General features: G+C 51.3%; 1 protein-coding gene across 1 annotated transcript in view; it reads right to left on the bottom strand.

Moving 5' to 3' along the window:
* Positions 1-22614, bottom strand: part of Arap1 (ArfGAP with RhoGAP domain, ankyrin repeat and PH domain 1) — a 115272-nt gene that overhangs the window by 84893 nt on the left and 7765 nt on the right. Inside the window, exon 2 of the mRNA XM_051149068.1 lies at positions 10043-10120. The gene's annotated coding sequence lies outside the window, so the exon portion shown is untranslated. The remainder of the gene's footprint in view (positions 1-10042; positions 10121-22614) is intronic.

The following is a 22614-nucleotide window of genomic DNA, read 5'->3' as shown; positions in this document are numbered from 1 at the left end:
GCACTTGGGTGTAGAAGGGAAACTTTGCAAGGTGTGACTCCAGGCGGGGGCTGCCCGCTCTAGGCAAATACTTCCTTTCTCTCAAACATCTCTAGATATCCAAATACCAGAAGAGGAAGCACAGACCTACAGAGAGTTGGAAGGGGCTGTGTGGAGTGGTTCTGGGACCCTTGATAAAAAAAACAAAAACAAAACAAACAAAAAAAGATTCCTCTGTGACCCAGTGGTTCTGAGGGGTTTGTCTCTGCCTCCTAAAGCTGAGTGGACAGGGACGTGGACAGGGCCAGGGCCAGGAGGCAGGATCTGAAAGCTTGGTTTTTCCCTGGGGGAAGGGTGGCTTTGAGCAAAGCGCTTCCCCACCCCCACCCCACCCCTCAGCCAGTTCTCTGTCACTGATGGCCACAGGCTGTATCACAGGTGTGGAGGTGAAAAGTGGAGTTGTCCCAGGCCACATGGGAGCCTGGCTCTGAAAGCCCTCAGCCTGGCCAGGCAGAAAGGAGAGAGCCCCACCCTTGCTTGTTTTCTAGCAGCTTACAGCTTTTCTGTGGCCTTGGATACCATCAGTTTCTTACATCCCACCAGCATCTGTGACCGCGTCTCCTTCCCCAGACAGGGGGATAACACGAACTGGGGGAAAGGGCTTGCAGTGGTGAGCTCACTGCCCTTCAGCTCTATGACCAGTTACAGCTGTGTCTGCAGACACCCAAGCTCAGCCCCTGCTGTGTGAAAGCGCCTCGCAGCACTGGCCTTTCACCTCCATGACATGTGCAAAGGGCCCATCACGTACTCATCGCCAGAGCTGAGGATTTGACGGTAAAGGAAACTGACAAAGATCCCACGGTCCTAGGAGAGCTGACATTCCAATGGCTCTTGGCAGCATATGTGCACACATATGGGCACAGTGACTCACACTTGACAGTACACAAACAATAAATGTGCCAGTTCACTTACCCAAATAGCATCTGCACACTATTAACAACGTAATCTTAGCAGTGCAATCCCCATAGCAGCAGTACCCTCTGGCACAAGTATGTGCGCACTCAGCCTTGAAGCATCACACACACAGAGCCTGTCACCCCTGAAACTGTACAGATCCCTGTACCTATTAGGATCAAGTGCAGCCACCTGCAGAACCAGCACAAACATGCAAAGTATACACATATGCTACCATCCTGAGGCTGGCCGTGGTGTGTGTGTGTGTGTGTGTGTGTGTGTGTGTGTGTGTGTGTACAGGCAGACAGCCAAAACACCCATAGGCATAAAATAAAAATGAAAAAACAAAATCTAAAGACTTTGTATATCCACAAGCTGAGGACTGCAGATGCCCATGACTCCTAATGTCATATCCTCAGGGCGCAGGACCCCAGGCCTGGCGCCACTCTACCCTAAGGAGTGCTCCCAAACTGTGAGGATCAAAGAAGGCTCCTTGCAACCTATGGTCCCACATCCATGGATTCGACAAACTGCAGATCAAAATACGTAAGCAACCCCACATCTAGGCTGACAGCATGCAGATTTTTCCCCTTGTCCCCACTCCCTAACCAATGCAGTGCGGTAACTACCCAGAAGATTTGCAGTACACGAGATGGGGCTGGAGACGTAGATCAGTGGTAGAGCACACCCCTAGCACACGCAAGGCCCTGGGTTTGACCCCTTAGGCACAGAAAAACAAACAACAAAGCCAACCAACCAACTACAACAACAACAACCAAAGCACACAGATTTCTTGCAAGCACTACACCATTTTATGACACCCCTATTGAGGGGCCAGATGCTTTACTTAGGGGCTCTGACTCCCCTGTTTAGTCTGTAGCTCTGAAAGTGGATGATTTTTATTCTACTCTGCAAGTTTCCTGAACATGAATAAGTATCAGGGGAACCACAGGGGGCCCAGAGAGGGCAGACAGGGCATCAGGCCTGGAAGGCCGAGGGTGGGAACCCCATCCTTGCTTTTCCCTGATTTGCTTACACCTTTGACTATATAGCCTAAAATCCTATCCCAGCTGAATTCTTCCCGTTGGTCTCTTCTGAAGGCCTCTCCCTTCACAAAACATCTCCAGAGGGTGGCCCTGGTTGGGGAGAAGGAAGAGGAGAAGGGACATGGGATGGTGAGTTTAGGGTACTCTGAATTCAGAGCAACTATGAATGGGCTCCCCCCTCCCCATAGATTTTCTCCTTTGTGGAGGAGAATGGCCACTAGAGGGTGCAATAGACCAAGAACCATGAATCTCTAGCGTGGCTACAGGCCCCATCCAGGAAAGGACACCTTCTTGCGCTTTCTTCCATCAACTGAATCTCATAACTTTAGACTCGGCTTGGTCTAGAAGGTCCCTGCCTCACTGTTCCTCTCCAAATGGAGAAACCTCCCAGACTTTCCCCACAGGAGCACGTCCTTCCCCCCCCCACACCCCCCTCCCAAGTATGTGGCTGCAAGGACCCAGCTAGTCTCTCCCTCTATATCCAGTTTCCAGCTTAAAATCAACATGATCATCACCCCCCTTAGAAGGCTTGCTGCAGGGACAAGCGACACCCCCCCACACACACACACAAACACACTGTCTAGCCATGCCAAGGACAAGAGACCTCTGTCAGCACATCCCTTCCAAAATCCAAAGGATTGTCATTACCCCCAAGCATTTGGCACCCTGTCCTTAGATGCGTCTCTGGCTGGCACCTGAGCCAACAGCTGGAAGGGAGGAAGAATAATTGCAATGTGCAGAGAAAGAGGGAAAAGTCTCAGGAAAGCAAGGAGAGGAGCCAGGGAGAGGAAAAAGAATCCTGAAGGGGAGGCAGAGAAAGCGGACTGTGGCTCAGGCAGGTCCTGGGATCTGGTGAGATTTGTCAAGTACAGCATTGGGGTGGGGGGAGGGGGGTGAGGAGAGACAGGGAGTACAACAGACAGAAGCACCCCAACTTCACAGCACACCCCAACTCCACACCTGAGCCACCATCCCACTGTTGCAAATTTCTCCACACCTCAGCTCCTAGCGGCAGGGTACACCCTGATCTCCAGAGCATCTAACAGGCCAGGTGCCCCAGTGAACTCAGATGTTCCCCCAAACTTTCTTCTGTTACTGGGCCACCCTCAGTGATGGCACCACCACCCACTTGCGGGAATAGACCCCTGGGGGAGGCCACTGTGGCTCCCCCGTCCTCTCTGCACATACATCTAGGTATCCTTAAGCTCTGGTCATCCTTGGGCCCAGGCCTCACCCCACTCTGCCCTGCTCAGTCCTGGCCCTGCTCCCTATTTTCTAAGCTTGTGTCCCCACAAACTGTCAGTCATTCCTCTAGTCCTGGCCCCTCTATACTCTAGGATCTTCCACCCACCAGCAGTGATATCACTCACCTGGCCTGTGGGTGGGGGGGTCCAGTGCGAGGAGGTACAGGAGGAACACTCTGTTCCACGGAATGTCTCTTGGCAGGCAGTGGAGGCAGCACAGGGTCTGGAGCAGCTGTGGATGGGGGAGTGAAGCAGGCAGGTGGGAGGCAGCTCCTGCGGGGAGGAATCGGTGGGATTGCAGGTAGCCCTTCATCTTCTCCAGTTGTGGGTAGTGGCTCAGGTGGCGTGACAGGCACAGGTGGCGAACGGAAGATGTGTCGCTTCATGGGCACAGGCCGTGGGGCAGGGCGAGGTACAGGGGCCGGAGGTGCATGGGCACGGAGCAGACCAGCCAGGATCCGGCGGCGGTGGCCAGGGAGGTGCATGCCCATGTCCAGCAGGCCAGCATCAGTGAGGCCTTGGCATTCGGTGGCCCACAGCAGTCCATGCTGTTCAAAGAGTGTCGTGTACTGCTCCAGATGCAGAGCCCGCAGCCACTCGGCCACTGACAGGGTGGCATCGCTGCTCTCTGCCATGGCTTCTGGCAGTAGAAGGCCCAGAGCCAGGCTCAGACCTGAAAGAGAAGGTCACAGTTGAGAGAGGCACAGCAACCCAGGAACCATGGCCAGCAGTGTCCCTCTGTGAGATTCCATACTGTGCCAGTAGGCATCCTGAGTGTCATCATCTCAAATGCAGAATTCCAAAAGATGAAAGCCATTAATCCTCAAAGATGAAAGCCTTCAATGCTGAAATCCCCAGATGACATTCACACAATGTAAGTTCTTTTCTTCTGTTAGTGGTGGCTTTGGAGTTTTGGGACAGGATTTTGTTACATGCCTCTTTGACTCTAGCCTTGAACTAGCCCTAAAGTCACTGTGTAGCCCAGGTTAGCTCCATCCTTGGTTTTCTGAGCACTTAGATAATGCGTATGCACTGCAATGACCAATTTAGGTTCTATTCTTACACATCCGCACTGTACCTATACCAGGAGAAGCTGAGCACTGCCAGGCCTTACTGAATAACCCCATTTTCCCCCTCTGTGGGTCCCTGTGGCTCTAGCATCTAGCTCAAGGTCTCTTAGCATGTTATGTCGTCTACATCATCACCCCCCAACCTACAGTCTCAGCTACTATTGTGAGACTGGCAAATGGCACGGTTGGCACTGGGCAAGACACCCTGTCCCCACTCTTCTCTGTGAGACCCAGGCCAGAGCCCAGTCCCTCTGAGGCACCGTCCCTAGGTGAAGGTCAAGCTTGGAGACTCGGTGAGCACACACGGGGTCAAAGGGCACCACTGCTGATCTCTCATCACACTCTATCTCTGCACCATGTCCCCTAAGAAACTGGAGTGCAGCCGGGTGTGGTGGCGCATGCCTTTAATCCCAGCACTCGGGAGGCAGAGGCAGGTGGATTAATGTGGGTTCGAGGCCAGCTTGGTCTACAAAGTGAGTCCAGGATAGCCAAGGCTAACACAGAGAGACCCTACCCCCGCCCCAAAACAAAAAACAATAAAAACCTGGAATGCTCAAGAAGGGGGGAAAAAAGCCCAGATCACACAGTCTCTGTGTCCTGGCCTTCTGGGTAATATCCTCCCTTGCCACCAAGGCAGAGAAAAAACAAACAAACAAAATTCAGTTGTTCATGCGTTCATCCATTTGTTCATTGACTCCAGTCATCAAAGCAGCCTGGCATTGGACGGTGGGAATATCCCCTCACACCTGGCATTGGACTGTGGGAATATCCCCTCACACCTGGCACTGGACAGTAGAAACTGCCCCTCACACCTGGCACTGGACAGTGGGAACTCCCCCTCACACCTGGCACTGGACAGTGGGAACTCCCCCTCACACCTGGCACTGGACAGTGGGAACTCCCCCTCACACCTGGCACTGGACAGTGGGAACTCCCCCTCACACCTGGCACTGGACAGTGGGAACTCCCCCTCACACCTGGCACTGGACAGTGGGAACTCCCCCTCACACCTGGCACTGGACAGTGGGAACTCCCCCTCACACCTGGCACTGGACAGTGGGAACTCCCCCTCACACTGGCACTGGACAGTGGGAACTCCCCCTCACACCTGGCACTGGACAGTAACTCCCCCTCACACCTGGCACTGGACAGTGGGAACTCCCCCTCACACCTGGCACTGGACAGCGAGAACTCCCCCTCACACCTGGCACTGGACAGTGGGAACACCCCTACACACCAAGACCTCAAGAGCCTCTTTCTGCTGAGAGTCGGAGGAAGACAAGAAGAAGCAACTAACAGACCCAGAGAGTGAAGGTTTGCCACAGCACTGAAGGGATGGGTAACAATCAGCACTGGGCTTACTTAACAGGCTGAAACTTCCTGAAACAAACCTTATATAACCATGAAATAATTTCTTTTAAATTCCAATTACAGGGGCCTGGAGACATGGTTCAGAGGTCAAGAGCACTCACTGCTCCTCCAAAGGACCAGCAACTATGTTGGATGGCTTACAACCACCTATAACTTTAGTTCCGGGGGATCCAGCGCCCTCTTCTGGCCTCTGAAGGAACTGCATACATGTGGCACATATACCAAGAAGGAACACACACACATACATACACATAAATAAAAATAAAATTTGAAAAATTATCCTGTTACAATTAGGAACAATACAGCAACTTCATGGCTGTGTTTGTTATCCACATTGTTCTAGGCAAGAGATTGAACATACAAATCAATATAAACTATCCAAGGTTGCTCACATGCGTTTTGAGATGGGAGACTCGGAAACTTCCCTGTGAAACTGTCATTAGCACTAATATGAGTTGAGAATGATCACTGAGTTCAAAGTTCAACAGAAACCAGCATTTTTGTACAGCAACCAGGTAGGAACCAGGATGAAAGACCCTACCCTCAACAGCCTCAGAACGGAAAACACCAAGAATAAGCATCATAAGGAAGCTGGGCTGTGGTGGTGCACGCCTTTAATCCAGCACTCGGAAGCAGAGGCAGGTGCATCGCTGTGAGTTCAAAGCCAGCCTGGTCTACAAAGCAAGTCCAGGACAGCCAAGGCTACACAGAGAGACCCTGTCTCGAAAAACCAAAAAACAAAACAAAACAAATAAACAAAGAAAAAGCATCATAGGGATTATACACACCTCAGTGCAGGGCCGAAGCCATGTACTGCGGGGCTGATCTCCTGCTAGGGTGAGAGAGTGAGAGACAGAAAGACCTAGGAAGGCTTAAAAATGTTCTCGCACAAAAGAAGAAAGCAGGCAGGAATGTAGAAAAGCTACATGAATAAAAGTCTGAGGTGTTACTTACTCTGGGGGTAGGGGAAGGGGACTGCACACGGGGCAGGAGAGTTTGCTTCTCTGGCTGCTGTTCTGAAAGACCCAGATTTGATCCCCAGCACCCATTTGGTGGCTCACAGTGTCTGTAACTTCAGTCCCTCGGAATCCAACAACACCCTTTTCTGGCTCTCTCAAGTACCAGCTACATGTGTGTGCGCGCACACACACACACACACACACACACACACACACACACACACACACACAGTATGCAAACAAAACATCCACACGCAAATAAAATGACCTGTCCACATAGAAAGGTGTAAGCTCTGGATAGGCGGTGTGACAAAAGCATTAATTTGCTTGTCTCAGGCTCACTGTGCAGCTGAGGATGCCCTCCGCCTTTGGCTCCTCCCTCCTGTTCCCTCCACCTCCTCCCTCCCCACCACAGCGTGTTATGCAATGCTGAGTATTGAACCTAGGGCTTTCTGTATATGAACTGGACACCCAACCCACTCAGCCACATCTCCAGTCACTCCCTACACTGTCATCAAATGTCATGTGACAGTACATATGAATTAAGCTACTTGGCACGGTGGATCCATTATAAACAAAGTGGGAGATTTGAGACCACCTAGAAAGTACCTCCTTACTTCCCAAAAGCTGAGAGGCACCTGGATACGGGACATTAGCCCACCTGTAATCCGAGCAGAGGGAAGAAAGACACTGTCCATGAGAAGCCAATCTGTCTTACTTGAAACTCTTACAAATGAGGGGAGAGCGAGGGGTGTGGGGTGGGCAAGGGAGCACACAGGTGTGCACACAGTGTTTAGGTTTTGTTGTTGCCAATTCTGCCCAAGCTAAAGTCACTGGGAAGGGGGTATGTCAACTGAGGGACTGCCTCTATCAGACTGGCCCACGGGCAATGTGTAGGACATTTTCTTGATTGATCATTGATGTGTGGTCCCAGGCCACTGTGAGCCCTGCCATTCCTCGGCTAGTGGTCCTGGCTTCTGTAAGAAAGCCAGCGGAAGCCGGGTGGTGATGGCACACGCCTTTAATCCCAGCACTTGGGAGGCAGAGGCAGGTGGATCTCTGTGAGTTCGAGGCCAGCCTGGTCTACAGAGTCCAGTACAGCCAAGGCTACACAGAAAAACCCTGTCTCAAAAAAAAAAAAAAAAAAAGAAAAGAAAAGAAAGAAAGAAAGAAAGCCAGCTAAGCAAGCGGGGAGGAAGCCAGTCCCATCAGCAGCACCCCCGTGGCCTCTGCATCAGCTCTTGCCTCCGGGTTGCTGCCTTGAGTTCCTGCCATGGCTTCCCTTCAAGATGTAAGCTGTCAGATGAAACAACCCCTTTCGTCTTCTTCAAGTCATGTTGTTTATCACAGCAACAGACACCAAACTAACAGAGAGAGAGAGGAAGGATGCTGTGGGGTGGTGCGGAATAGTCTGAACAGAGAAGTTAAGAGGAAGAAACACACAGCCTTTAAACACAGGACAAGGAACTCCATGAGACGCGGGGGTAAAACTCGACTTTCCACCCATCACATTGCCAACACAAACAGCCCTGAAAAGACACAACACTGGTCCTGGGGTAGTGCCTCCTCCCTGACTGGCGGGGGGTGCTTCCAGGGAGAACAATGTCCCAGTCACCAGAAGAGCCCCTCTGCTGCTGCCCTTTGACTTACCCACCCTAGGTCAAACACAAATAAAGCCATTTATCCTGCAGCATTACTGGCACCCATCCAAAGCAGCGTATAGGAAGGTTATCAGCTACTGAACTGTGTGTATTATCCAAGATGGAAATCACCGAAGTCTCCATCAGCCGGGAAATGGATGACTAAATTAGTGGGGCAGTCGTGCATTAGAATGCCAAGTGACTATGAGGAGGAGGAAGAGCCTTTTATGCTGGCAAAATGGACTCCAAAATCCTGTTACATGAACAAAAAAACTTCCAGAAGAGGCTCGTAACATTCTGCCTTTTACACGGAAGAAAAGCCAATAAGAGTAGCAATAAATGGAGTGCCAAGCCGAGTGCGTCCACACGGTTAAATGCTTGGATGCGTCTCCACAGACACAGGAGGCAAGGCCACACCAGGGAACTCTCCTCAAAGGAAAGAAGTTAAGGGCTGAGGGGTCATGAGGGAACAGGGACAGAGACACAGCTCATAGGACCTAGAGCTCGCGTCATTTGGATGATCTTTTGGGGGAAAAGAACACAAGAATATCTTATTTTTGAAAAATTAACTAAACACATAACCTTACACATACATTGCTGGGGTCCCTCTCTGAATCTCAGAACAGCCTTGAACCCGAGACTTTAGCCCCTCACTTTGCCGCCCTCCCCCCTCCCCAGGCACGGAAAACTACTGGGACGTGGAGAAAAATATTCCTTTTGTATTCTGTCACCTGATGTTCATTATGAGAGTTTTAAAAGAGCAGCCGTGTGGTAGGAAGACATAAACAAAGGCACGCGGTGCAGGCCAGGGTGAGGAAAGTCTTCCAGCACTGAGCTAGAATCTGAAACAACTTCCAGGCTGAAGTTGGGCTAAGGCTCTAAAATGTAGATAAAGGTGGTAAAGGTCAGTTCAAGCATGGAAGCAAGGTGCAGAGCATCATTATATAAACATCCGGGCCAAAGGAAAACAAAAGCAAACAAACAAACATCATTATATAAACACCCGGGCCAAAGGAAAACAAAAGCAAACAAACAAAAAAACATGAACACAAACATCCGGGTAAATACACCATAAGCTACATTGGGGCTGGTTCGCAGCAACAGCATTGGCACATGCATTTAGTCCCAGCACCCGGGAGGCAGAGGCAGGTGGATCTCTGGCTCAAGGCCACCCTGGTCTACAGAGTGAGTCCCTGGACAGCCAGGGCTACACCAAGAAACTCTTGTCTTGTAAAACAAAACCAAACAAAGCTTTATTTGGGGAGAAATGGCTGCTGGGGGAGACAGGATCCTTTTAGATCTTTCTTTTTTATTTTTGTGCCACAAGCACCACAAAAATGAATTCTAGTTCGAGAGAATGTGGGGCTCAGCGGGTGAAGGTGCTTGCCACAAAGCCTGAGGACCTGAGTTCAATCCCTAGGGCAGAAGGAGGGAACAGACTTCTGCACGGTGTCCTCTGACCTCTGACCTCCACATACGTGCTGTGCCACCAGAGAGTGAGTGAGCACAGCAACACGCACGCAGAGAGTCAGAAAGACACACAGACGGCTGTACAAAACCAGACTAAAACCCAACACGCAAGGAGGAGACACCAATCACTTCGCACCTAGCAAACCAGCCTGGGGCCGCCTCCTCTCCTCTCAGAGCCCCTCAGGGAGGCCTAACCAAGCTCTCAGGCCCAGTCTTCTACCCACAACCTTAGCTCCCTAAACAGCATATAAAACCCCAGGTCTCAGCCTCCCTAAAACTCTCACCTCAGGATCCCAGCTCCCCACTTACCTGCCACCGAGGGCACCTGGTCCTCCAGAGAGGTTGTTCCTAGTCCCAAGGGCTCCTCATGGTGCTCTGAGGTGGACGCTGCATGGACAGAGAGGGGAAGAGGTAAAGAGAGAGTGCAAGAGCAGGCAGAGAGAAGGCTCTGGGGCACCAAGACACTGGCCATGGAGTTACCGCAGAATGTCCTTCCAGAAGACAGGGCATGAGGTGGGAATTGGTGAGGTGCCTATAAGAGGTGAGCTCAAGGTTGCTGGTTTCCTGATAGGGACCCCCAGTGGTGAGATTGGCTCCAGGGGAGTCTGGCAAAGAGAGCACATCAGGGAGGGAGGCAAGGGGATATAGGATGCTTTCCTGACAGGAGAGCTAGGGATATAGGAACACAAGACTCCACTAATCTGGGCGCCACAGAATAGGCTGAGACAGAGGTGGGGCACATGTCATCTGCAGCAAGGACATGAGACTCGAAGGGCTGAAGAGAACGAGTCAATATGGGGTTTCCAGAGGAAGAGAGAGCATGGTCCTGCTGCTCGTAAGGTCCAGGTTCTGTGAGGTGCACAGGCCTCTCCCTGGGGCCCAGAGCAAAGTCAGGGCAGGAGTGCCCTTGTCGCTGCAGGCCTGCACAGTGGCTGTGGGTACTCACGACCATTTGTTTATGCTAAGTAGACTCCACAATTGTCACTGCTTAGAACAGGGTTAAAAACAAGGACACGGAGCCAGGTGTGCTGGTACACATCTGGACATCAGTACTTGGGTGGCTTAGGCAGGAGAATTGCTATGAATAGGGGGCCACCACGGACCAACAAAGCAAGTACCATGCTAGCCTGGGCTACAAAGTTAAACCCTGTCTCAAAACAAACAAACAAACAAACAAACAACACTTCCCTCAAAACAACAATGAAAACCAAGGTGCTTTATGTGAATGTGGGTGTTTGCAGGTGTTTGTGAGTGCACGGGCTGTGAGGGTACTGGTGCAAGTGCACCCAGGGTGTGTGGAGGCCAGGGTCAACCTCAAGTGTCATTCCTCAAGAGACGGCTGCCTCCTTTTTGAGACAAGGTCTCCCACTGGGGCTTGGAGCTCACTGATTGAGCTATGTCACCTGGCCAGAGGCCCGCCCCCTGGGGTCCTCCTGTATTGTGTCCCTACGTGTTCAGCACCAACCGTGTTCAGCTGTTAAATGAAAGGATGCAACCCGGTCCTCGAGCTTATGCGGCACTTCACAGTCAGCACTCGCCCAAGGGACAGGGTTTTAAAGTGAGCATTTTATTTTATTTTATTTTAGTTTATTGGTTTTTCAAGACAGGGTCTCTCTGTGGTTAGCCTTGGCTGTCCTAGAGTAGCTTTGTAGACCAGGCTGGGCTCGAACTCATAGTGATCCGCCTGCCTCTGCCTCCCAAGTGCTGGGGTTGAAAAGCAGGCACCACCATGGCCGGCTCTAAAGTTAGCATTTTAAAAACAAGCTTTAAAAGGTTCTATTTATTTTATGGTTATAGGTATTCTACATGCATGTAATGTTGGTGCACCCCATGCATGCAGTGACAAAGGAGGCAAGAAGAGTGTCAGGTCTCTGAGACTGGAGTTACAGACATGTGGGTCTTAGGAATCAAACCTCAGTCCTCTGGAAGAGGAATTGTAGAGCAGCCAGTGCTCTTAACCACTGAACCATCTCTCCAGCCCTCTATAACAAACGTTAAGTAAAACGGTATTCTGGCTGAGAGTGTTGGCCCGAACGGCAGACCTCTCAAAAACTGCTTTAAAAAAAGACAAACAGTTGGCCAGTTGTGGTGCACAACCTTAAATCCCAGCACTCAGGAGGCAGAGACAGGTGGATCACTGAGTTCCAGACCAGCCTGGTTAACAGAGCGAGTTCCAGGATAGCCAGGCCACATGGAAAAACTCTGTCTCAAAAAACCCAAAAACAAAACCCAAAACCAGCAACAACAAAAGACAAACAGTGCATTATGCCCAGCGTCTCTACACTTGAATTCATTTAAACCTTCACCGTGACCTGTAAAGGCACAAATAGCTATCGAGATGGAGAAACTAGAATACAGGACGTTGAGTGACTTATCTACGTCACATAGCTAGGAAGGCACTGTCTCAACACTCCTAGGCCTGCCATGTCCAACACAGCAGCTGGCACAACCACAGACGCCGTTCCAACACCTGAAACGTGGCCCCCAAACAAGGAGAATCAAATCCTGAACATATGAGATTTTAAAGAGAGTGAAAGAAGATTAAAGAGTGTAAATATCTCAATGTTGATTACATGATAAATAATAATATTGGGGAGATTTAGGTTTAAAATACTGCTAAAACACATGAAGCTGGAACGCAGTACTTGGGAAGTAGAGGCAGGAGGATGAAGAATTCACCAGCTTTGGGTACACAGTGGAATTTGAAGCCAGCCTGGGCTACAGAACACCGTGACTCTAATAACATGACAGTATTTAAAATTTTACAAACAGGGTCTAGCTAGATGACTCAGCAGTTAACAGCATTTGCAGCTCTTTTTTTTTTTTTTTTTTTGGCTTAGAATTTTTTGTTTTGTTTTGTTGCCCCTCTTATAAAGGACCTAGGTTCAGTTCCCGGCACCCAAATGGGGGCTCACAACTACCTGTCAGCGCTGGTTCCAGGGAACTGGATGCCCTCTCCTGGTTTCCTCAGGCACCAGTCACACATGTAAGTACAGGTACATACGTGCAGCTGAAACACTCATACTCGAAAGTAAAATTTTAAATGATAGTAAAAATGTTATCATTCTTATTTGTTTTGTTTTGTCTGGGATCAACCCAGGTCCTTGCACAGGCTAGGCAACGCTTCTACCACTGAGGCAGCTGAGTGGCTGGGATTACCAAAGTGTGCCAATGTGTCTACTCTCGTGCTCATGCGGTGTGTGTGTGTGTGTGTGTGTGTGTGTGTGTGTGTGTGTGAGAGAGAGAGAGAGAGAGAGAGAGAGAGAGAGAGAGAGAGAGAGAGATGCTATAAGTGAACGCGCACGTGTGAGCATGCGCACATGCATGCCATGATGCATGTGTTGAGATCAGAGAGCAACTCTGGGCATGCGACCCTTACCTATCAGCCTTGAGACAACGTCCTCTCATTATTCACCACTGTGTCCCAGGCTGGCAGCTTGGCCCTACTTCTCCTCACTCTCCACAAACTTCTAGAGTGTCTGTCTGTACCTCCCATCTTCTGGGGGAGCACGGCAACACCCACACACGCACTACTGCATCCAGGTTTGGGGTTTTCTTTTTACTGAGCATGAGTGTACATACTCGGAGGACAATCTGCAAGAACCTGCTCTCTCCTCCCTCCACGTCACAACCTGAATCCAGGCCGTCAGACTGAGGGAGCAGGGACATGGACCACCTTGCCCAGCTTTTTACCTGGGTTCTGCAGAGCTGGATTCAAGTGGTCAGGCTTGCACACAAAGCACTTTAGCCATAGAACCATCGTCCCACCTGCTCTTCTTGCACTGTCTATTGGGTGAGGTAGCTCCCCACTCTTAGCCTCTCATAAGCGAGAGTCCAGTATAGTGGAGTGCCTGCTGATGTCAGGCTGCTGACTGAGGAATGGTCCAACCTCATTGCTGGACAGGCTGGGGCTGGGAAACAGGAACCCATTGCTCTCCCTGAGAAGAGCCTGGCCTCTCTCAGTTTCCTATTACTACACTAAAGGGCACTGGGCAAGGTCAGGGACCTGAGTGGTGACAGCCTTAGGGTCAGTGTTCTTCAAGGAGCTGGAAGCATCACCAGAAACTTCAGGCTGACCCTGCCACCCAGGAACCACAGCCTGGGGGCCTCACCAAGTTAAGGTCCAGGGTGGCTTCCCAGGGCAGCTGTCCCTGACAGAAATCTGTGGTAACCATTGCTGAGGCGGGGGAGTACTGGTAACACCATCCTTTCTTTATTGAAAATCGTGGGTTTCATGTTTTGTTCATCATGAATTTTTGACATGGGTTTTCACTCTGTAAATGGCACCAACATATCGTATGCCTCATGAGCCTGTTAGCACCCAGGCCTCGCCTGCTCTGCTCTCACAGAGACTCCGCCGAGGAGTATCGTCATAAAGCTCCACCACACCCACAGGTGAGGGGTCCACCCCACACCCCAAGACCAGCCAGGCTTGCATAGTCACGGCATCCATCTCTGCTCTTCCCTTTGGTATTGCTCAGCTAGCCCTGCTACCTGCCACCTGCCACAGTTGATGGGGCTCCCCATGCCCTGGAAGGCTCATCGGCCTCTCAGTGGCTGCAGTCTGACCTTGCCACTTATAAATGAAGAAATAACACCACAGAGAGGAAGTGACTTGCCCAAATGCTCAGTGACATACCCCGAGCCCTGGCCCCATCCACAACTCTTGTGTCACTTACTACATCAGCACAAGCCTGACACAGGGAAGCCCCCAAAACAGTCAGCTGACAATGAATACAGCAACCCTGCTCCCCCAGCCCCCACCCATCTGAAGTTGCTAACCCTTGCCAGCCAGTCTTTCCTCGGTCCTGGCTGATTCCCTCTTGCTGGAGCTAAAGCTTTCAGGCGTTCAGTAACCTCATCAGCCCGGCCCCAAGAACGGTCTGCCCATTCATTCAGGCCCTGCACAACATCTCCTGGTCCCACCATTAACCAGTGACACTAGCGTCCCAAAGCCAGCAAGTAGAAACAGCCACTGCCCACTGTCAGCCCAGCCCCTCCCAGTTCCATCTCTCATCTCCAGACCTGGGGTCTTACCCCATGTCACATCGGTAATGTGGACACTTACCTAAGTCCTCTGCTGTAGCCCACATAGCCTTTGGAGACCGGGCTGCCTCAGGGAAGCGAGCAGGAAGGCTCCTGGAGGCCACCTACCCTGGGCCTCTAGGGGTGGGGACAGGAAGGACCTGTTTTCCATGCAAAGGGAACTGAATGTGCAAGGCCGGGGATCATACAAAAAAAAAAAAAAAAAAAAAAAAAGGACCGAGTACGTTGGAGCCGAGAGAGGCCACCCCAGAGGGTTGGGCAGCAACTTGCAATGTCAACTGTGAGCCTGCTGGCCCAGTGGGGTTGCCTCTCTGGAGGCGGCCCTTTGTCTTCTTTGCATTAAGATTTGCAAGAGTGATTCAAGCAGCTAGAGGTCCTGGCTCCTCCCACTCTGAGTTCAGGGAGAACCCAGTGGCCAAGTAGCCTCCCTTGGTTTTTTATCCGCTAGGCCCAGGGCTCTCTGCTTCAAGTTCAAAGCAAGAAACAGACCTGGAAAAGAGGGGATGGGAAGGCATCCCCCAGGCCCACTGCAGCCCTTGGCTCTGCTATCCCCATCTTCTCTTTCATAGGCCTAGCCCTGGCCCAGCACTCCAGGTTTCCCAAACCAGGCAGCTGGACAGGGACCCATGGTCTAGCCCTCAGGAAAACCCCTCAGATCTATCTCCACAGGAACCACAAACCACACACCCACCTGAATCTACAAACCACACCCACAGGCAGCACACAAGCACACCTACCTACCTCCCGAGGCCACAGGCCTCCTACTCACCCAACAGTTACTGGGCAGAGATACCCTTTCTGCCACCAGCCTGTAGAAACCACAGGTCCTATCAACAACCTAAGAGTACATAACTGCCCCCAGAGCCTCCACACACAAGTGCCCAAGAGTCCCACAACAACTTCCCTAAAAACTTGACACGCCAAACATCCAACCCACGCATGCTTGGTCCGGTAGCCAGATAATACCAATGGCAGAGCTACTGTCCCTGGGCACGCAGCTGCTGCCACATGTGTCCACAGGACTCTGAGCTTCTACTAGCAGGCAAAAAGCCTTGGGAGATACTTCCTGTAGCTATGAGGAACTAAGTGGGGGCTGGGCTCCCAGCTCAGAGGGTGCAAAAGTGACACCCGCCCCGTAGCAAGGGCAAGAGGAGGCACAGCCAAGTGGACCCCTGGACCAAGAATTATTTCCTGTGTTTCAGAGACTGCAGGCTGAGGCAATACAGCCTCATGAAGGCCTTCTATGGCTTCCTGCACTATTCCTAGCTGTATCTGCCCTACTGACTCTTCCGGGCTCCAAGACATCCTGTCAATCCCATCTGAGGGTGGGCCTGCGTTCCTGGGGTCCTGGTCCCTCCCAAGCCTACAAGGACAGCAAGTGGCCCCATGCTTGGCCCCCATCCCCCACCAGGGATGCAAGGCAAGGCTAATTCATTTGGCTGTGCTGCCTGCTGGAAGGCCTACCCACACTAGGCCACAGTTTTCCCTCTGCTAAAAAGGTAGGTCTCTGTGCTTGCCCACCAAGCCAGGAACCCAGATGATTGTGACATCACACCCGGCATGCACACCACCGGCCAGACTTTCATCTTCTGCTCGCTCCACCTCAGTCATGGCAGTCACTTCCTGTGCCCAGTCCTAAGGTCGTGGCTGGTCCTGACTGGACTCGGTGTTTGGCTTGTAGCCAGGTTCTAGTAAAGACATAATGTTCTTAGTTTTCTGTTATCAGTGAGTCTGTCACCCCAGCACCAACGACGATCTGTTGGACTTTGTTCCAGACACCTCTGCTACATGGAATTCACCCCCTACGCACACTGGCCGGTAACTCGGAACTCCATTTTCACCTACACAGCTCCCTGCTCTAAGTGAACTGCTGTCCCTAAACTAGGTGAGAGCTCTTAAAAAAAAGAAAAGGTGCCTCTTTTCCCGGAACCCTGCCTGCGGCAGGATGCAGCTCAGCCTACAGAAGACAGGCTGAGATCAGTCCTCTCTCCTGGTTTCACCACGGCCCTCCACCAGGACTCCTCAGACAGTGCAGAGCATGGGCGCCCAGCCATATAGGATCTGGCAAAAGGCACAACTGTTTTTTTGTTTGTTGTTGTTGTTTATTTGTTTGTTTTTTTCCTTTAGGTGTTTGAGACAGGGTTCTCTGTGTAGCCTGTGCAGTTCTGCAGCTTGCTTTGTAGACTAGGCTGGCCTTGAACTCACAGAGATCCGCCTGCCTCTGCCTACCAATTCCTGGGATTAAAGGCATGTGCCACTACCACCGGCTAAGGTACATTTTAACAACTTCTTGTTTTGTTTTGTTTTAAAATTGTGTTATTGCTTCTGCTATTAGAATGGGGACTGTGAATGAGCTCAGTGGGAGGGCACTGCCTGGCACACGGAGGCCTTAGGTTCAATCCCCATTAAGAGGAAGGCGATCTTTCTTTCTTTCTTTCCTTCTTTCTTTCTTTCCTTCTTTCTTTCTTTCAGGCAGGGTCTCATGTATCCCAGGCTGGCCTCAAGCTCAGTATGTGGCCTTGAACTTCAGATCCTGTCTCCACCACCTGAGTGTTTGGAATGACAAGTCACACACCACCACCATGCCCAGTTTACAGGGGTGCTAAAGATCAAACCCCAACCTCAAGCATGCTAGGCAAGCATGCTATTCTACCAAGAGAGGCTTCATCCCCAACTATGATGTCTGTATTTTACATCACTAGAATTGAATTAGAGCTGGGCATCGTGGCCGCTTACTCTATAATCAAGTCTAGAGAAAGAAGAGTCGGAGGCCATCCTGATCTAGAGTCCAATCTCAGCTACCCTGCCTCAAAACCGGACCAACAAACAGGGCTGGGGAGATGGCTCAGTGGGTAAAGCACTTATCACGTAAGTCTAAGACCTCAGTTCGAAGTCCCCCCGACACATGTAAAGTTAAGTGTAGCAATAGCATGTGTCTGTAATCCCGGCACTACTACAGCAAGATGGAAGGCAGAGACAGGAAAACTCCTGGAAGCTATCCTGGTGTACACAGTGGTGAACAGCAAAAGACCCTGCTTCAAACACAATAGGAGTAGGGGGATGATACCCATGGTTTGTCTCTGAACCTCCACATACCTACTGCACCCACACTCATACATACAAGCCAACGCGCGTAGGTACACACACACACACATACACACACACGAGACTTCCAAATTATTTTTTTAAGTAAAAAGCAATGGGCCAGCATGCTGGCTCAGCAGGTAAAGGTGCCTGCCATGTGAGGGAGGCCTGCGACACTTTCATCCTGGAAGTCAGGTAAGGTAGGAGAGAAACGGGTTCTGTATAGCTGTCCTCGGACCTTCACATGTATCCTGTGGGTATGTGTGTCTCCCTCATGTATCATCTTGCATGTACAGACACTGTAGTAAATAAATACATTTAAAGAAAACAACAAGCAAACAAAAGGGGAGTCAAGGCAGCTTGTTCTCTGTACCAAATATAAAGTAGCATCATCCCTTGTGACGTGTAAGCATAACACAGTGAGATTTTGTTTTTGTTTAACTTTGCTGTTATTTTTTTATTTATTATTTATTATTTATTCATGAGCACTGATTGGTGTTTTGCCTGCATGTATGGCTAGAGGGTCCGGATCCTCTAGAACTGGAGTTAAAGACAGTTGTACCTCCATGTGGGTGCTGGGAATTGAACCTGGGGTCCTCTGGAAGAGTAGCCAGTGCTCTTAACTACTGAGCCATCTTCTCCAGCCCTTTGCTGTTGTTATTTTGAGACAGGCCTTCCTATATAAACAACCCTGGCTATCCTAGAATTCTATGTTTACCAGGCTGCTCTCAAACAGTGATCAATTCTCCTGCCTCTGACTCCTGAGTAATTTGGATTACGAAGTGACCACCACACCCAGCAATACATAGAGAGATGACTGGAGGAACTATCATATATGAATTGCTACTGTCCTGGGCCAGCTGGCCTAGAGAAGGAGACTCACATCCCCTTCCACTCCATCTTGCACAGCGAGGCTGGCCTGCTAAACCTCCACAAGGAAGCAGAGGCCCATTAGTGAACACCAGTCTCTAGGGACCCCCTGCTTTGTCCTCCAAACAGCATGTGACCCAGTCACGGCCTCCAAACTCATCCAGGGCCCCCTCATGCCCGAGCTCCATTCTAGAAGGAGGTCACACAGAGAGAAAGTGTAATGCTCTGAAGTCCCTCACTTGCAAATCAAGAAAGCTGAAAGTGCCGGGCATGGCGGCACACGTCTTTAATCCCAGCACTCGGGAGGCAGAGGCAGGTGGATCACTGTGAGTTTCAAGGCCAGCCTGGTCTACAAAGTGAGTCCAGGACAGCCAAGGCTACATACACAGAGAATCTCTGTCTCGAAAAGCCAAAAAGAAAGAAAGAAGAGAAAGCTGAAAGTAAAAAGAGCCTAGTTTTAGGCCGTGTGACAAGTGCTACAACCGTTCCTCTTGTACCCCAACATGAACCCCCTAAATGGGCTCACTCTGATCCCTAGGCATCCTCACAGGCATGCTCCCTCAATATTTCCCCAGTCCTTTCTGGTTTTGCTGCAGATGGAACCCAGCATCCCATACCCCCCACAGCCCCCCCACACACACGCTAGCCAAAGCCTCTAGCAGGGCTATAGCCTCAGCCCTTGGGCTGGACCCTACTTATCAGAATCCCTGTCCCTGCCTTTTCCTCTCCGGCAGCATAGCTTAGAGCCCACTGGGACAACACGATATCAAGCAGAGCAGGTCCCAACTGCCCTGCACAGCCATGGTCCCAAGCCCCCTCCCTTTTCCTCTCCAGCTCTCTCTGTTAGTGTACACCCAAGGGGGCCCTGGTACTACATTGGGCAGCTGAGCACTGCCCACCCCCCACCACCTGACTGTACTCTGGCCTCTGTTATAGCAGCGCTTTCCTGGAGGCTGCGTCTTCTTGCCCTACAAGGGCATGTACTGCCCAAGGTGGCACAGCGTGATTCCTGTGACCGCTGCACACCCTCCACCCAGGGGACTAAGAGACTAAATGGGGTAGAAACAGGAAGCCACTGACCACAGGAGGGAGGGAGGGCACAGGATTGACCACAGGATTACAGGCAGCAGGAGGGACCAAGCAGGATCACCAGGGCTTATGTTGTAGGACCCTCACGGTGTACTCTGGAGGCTAAGGCCAGCACTGGCTGCATGGAGAGGGGAGCTGGGCAACCTACAGCTCCTGTCTGTGAGGAGGGGACTCTGGCTCCTGTACTCAGAACTAGTAACCCCAGGAAACAGACCCAAACCTGCCATTTCCTTAGCTGTTCCCCTAGAATGGAGATAACTAGGTCCCTTGCTGCTGGTACCTGAAAGTGAAAGCTGTTGTGCTAGAAGGGTCAGATGGCTGGCTGGGTGGCTGGGCAGGGGCTGGGAGCGGAAGAGAGGGAGATAGGCAGCAACTCCACAAGCGTGTTAGCCTCCAATGTGATCATGATGATGATGATGATGATGATGTGGCGTTGCCTCAGCTTCCCTGAAGGAGACTCTTTGCTCTGCCTCCCTCTCCTGCCCTTGTCAGGGCAGGGTAGGGGGCATTCTATCCTATCCTTCATCAGTCTTCCTGCACAGAGCACTCAAAGACTGACATATGGAGTCCACACTGACCAACAAGCACCTCAGCACCATACTGCATGCCTACCCAACAACCCTCCCATCCTAGCCCAGCACCACACTGCATGCCTACCCAACAACCCTCACACTCTAGCCCAGCACCACACTGCATGCCTACCCAACAACCCTCACACTCTAGCCCAGCACCACACTGCATGCCTACCCAACAACCCTCACACTCTAGCCCAGCACCACACTGCATGCCTACCCAACAACCCTCCCATCCTAGCCCAGCACCACACTGCATGCCTACCCAACAACCCTCACATCCTAGAAAGCAGGTGGTGTAACCGACTTACAGGTGAGTAAAATGAGCCTCAGGAAGGTGAAGTAAACTCACTCAAGGTGACACCAAAGTCAGGATCTAAACCCAGGGCTTCCTAGGCCCTTCTGCCCACTCTTATTTCCTCAGAAGGGAAGTAAATATGCAGATGGGCAGGCCCAAAGAGGACACAGGAAAAGCAGGACGGAAAGAGAAAGATGGCAACAGCAGGCTAAGCAAGGCCTTAAAGGACACCCAAAGACACTCATCCAGAGCACAGCAGTGGTTTAATTAACTCCTTTAATCCCAGCACTTGGGCCACGGCAAATCTGAGTTCGAGGCCAGCCTAGTCTACAGAGCTAATTCCTGGACATCTGGGACTACACAGAAAAAAATTCTGTCTCAAAAACCAACCAAACCAAACAAACAAATAGATAAAAACACTCACCGCTACTGTCCGGACAGTGGTAAGTGACAGATGGCCTGAAGGGACCCAACACACAGACTCAGTGGCAGAAAAACCTCTACTGCTGCGAAGCATGAGCATTCCCTTGTCTTGTTTTTTTCCTTTCTTTGGTGTGTGTGTGTGGTGTGTGTGTGTGTGTGTGTGTGATGCGTGTGCACACCCATACATGCAATGCATGCATGTGGAGGCCAGAGAGTTATCAGGCATCCTCCTCATTCACTCTCTGCCTTGTTTTTAGGGACAGATCTCTCACTGACCCCGAAGCCCACCAACTCACTGACTGCCCACTGAGCTCCCGGGATCCTCTTGCCTCTATCTACCCAGTGCTAGGGTCATAGATACACAGCACCAAGTCCAGATCTTTCATGGCGCTGGAGATCTGAACTCGAGTCCTCATGGATCCATTCCCGGCACTCGAGGCACTCCAGGCAACCGAGCTGGCTCTCTAGCCCCCAGGGAAGTCTCAGCTGCTCTGAAACAGCTTCTGTTTTCTGTACGTATCTATCTATCTATCTATCTTTCTTTCTTTCTTTCTTCCTTCTTTCCTTTTTGAGGGGTACACAGGGAAGAGGTGTTCAAGGGTTTTTGGGGGGGCAGAGATTGTTGTTTTGGTTTTTTCCCAGTGTTTGCTGTTTAGCCTGGGCTGGTCTAGTACTGACAGCAATCATCCTCCCTCAGCCTCCAGAATGCAGACTCACCACACACAAAGCAGTGGGACAGCGTAGGCAGGGCAGGCTGTACAGATGGCTAGACTAAGCTCAGGAGCCACCCGGTGAGACGGCAGAGAGCTGGGCAAGGCAACTGTTCAAGGCAGAAGTGTGGGACTCTCTCAGAGGTCCTGGGATCTCCTGGAGCCCTCTGCAGCTGGGTCAACTTGTCAAGTGAGGCTGCCCCTGCCAGCCACTTCCTGCTGGGAGCTTGATAAACACTTCTGGGGAGCCCACACGCAGGAGAAAAATGCTGGCTCACACTACCTATGCTGCCCACAGCCTACCTAACAGGGCCCTAGAGCAACTAACATCTAGCTCCCAAGAATCCGAGTCCGGCCACCCTTCTCACAAGGCAGCACATGCCTCTCCCCTGCCATCGTAGGTCACTGTCCAGAGCTCAGACGCTGACCCCTGTCTGCTTTCCGGCTATTCCCTGACAGCCATGTTTCCTCCCAGGCCTGAGCTTACCCAACTCCCTCTGCACGACTTCTCCACGCAGCCTTCCCAGCCTGACAGCCACCTGCCCTAAGAAGCAGTCTCTGATTCCCAGGGCACAGTTGGATCACACACTTTCCTCATCCCCAAGTCAGATTCGAGTCCTTTGTGTCTCAAAGGTGACACACAAATGAACAGCTACTAGCTGGATGGACATTTCCAGTTTGACACCGGCAGCAGGAACTAAGGTCAGCGGCCTTCCCAGAATGCGTGTTTTCCTTTCTGCTGGTCCTTGACACCCTGACTTCCCAGCACTACCCCGGCCCCAACCACCT

This window comes from Acomys russatus, chromosome 7, assembly GCF_903995435.1.
Source record: "Acomys russatus chromosome 7, mAcoRus1.1, whole genome shotgun sequence".
Classification (NCBI taxonomy): Eukaryota; Metazoa; Chordata; class Mammalia; order Rodentia; family Muridae; genus Acomys; species Acomys russatus.
This window is presented reverse-complemented; position numbering and strand designations above follow the sequence as displayed.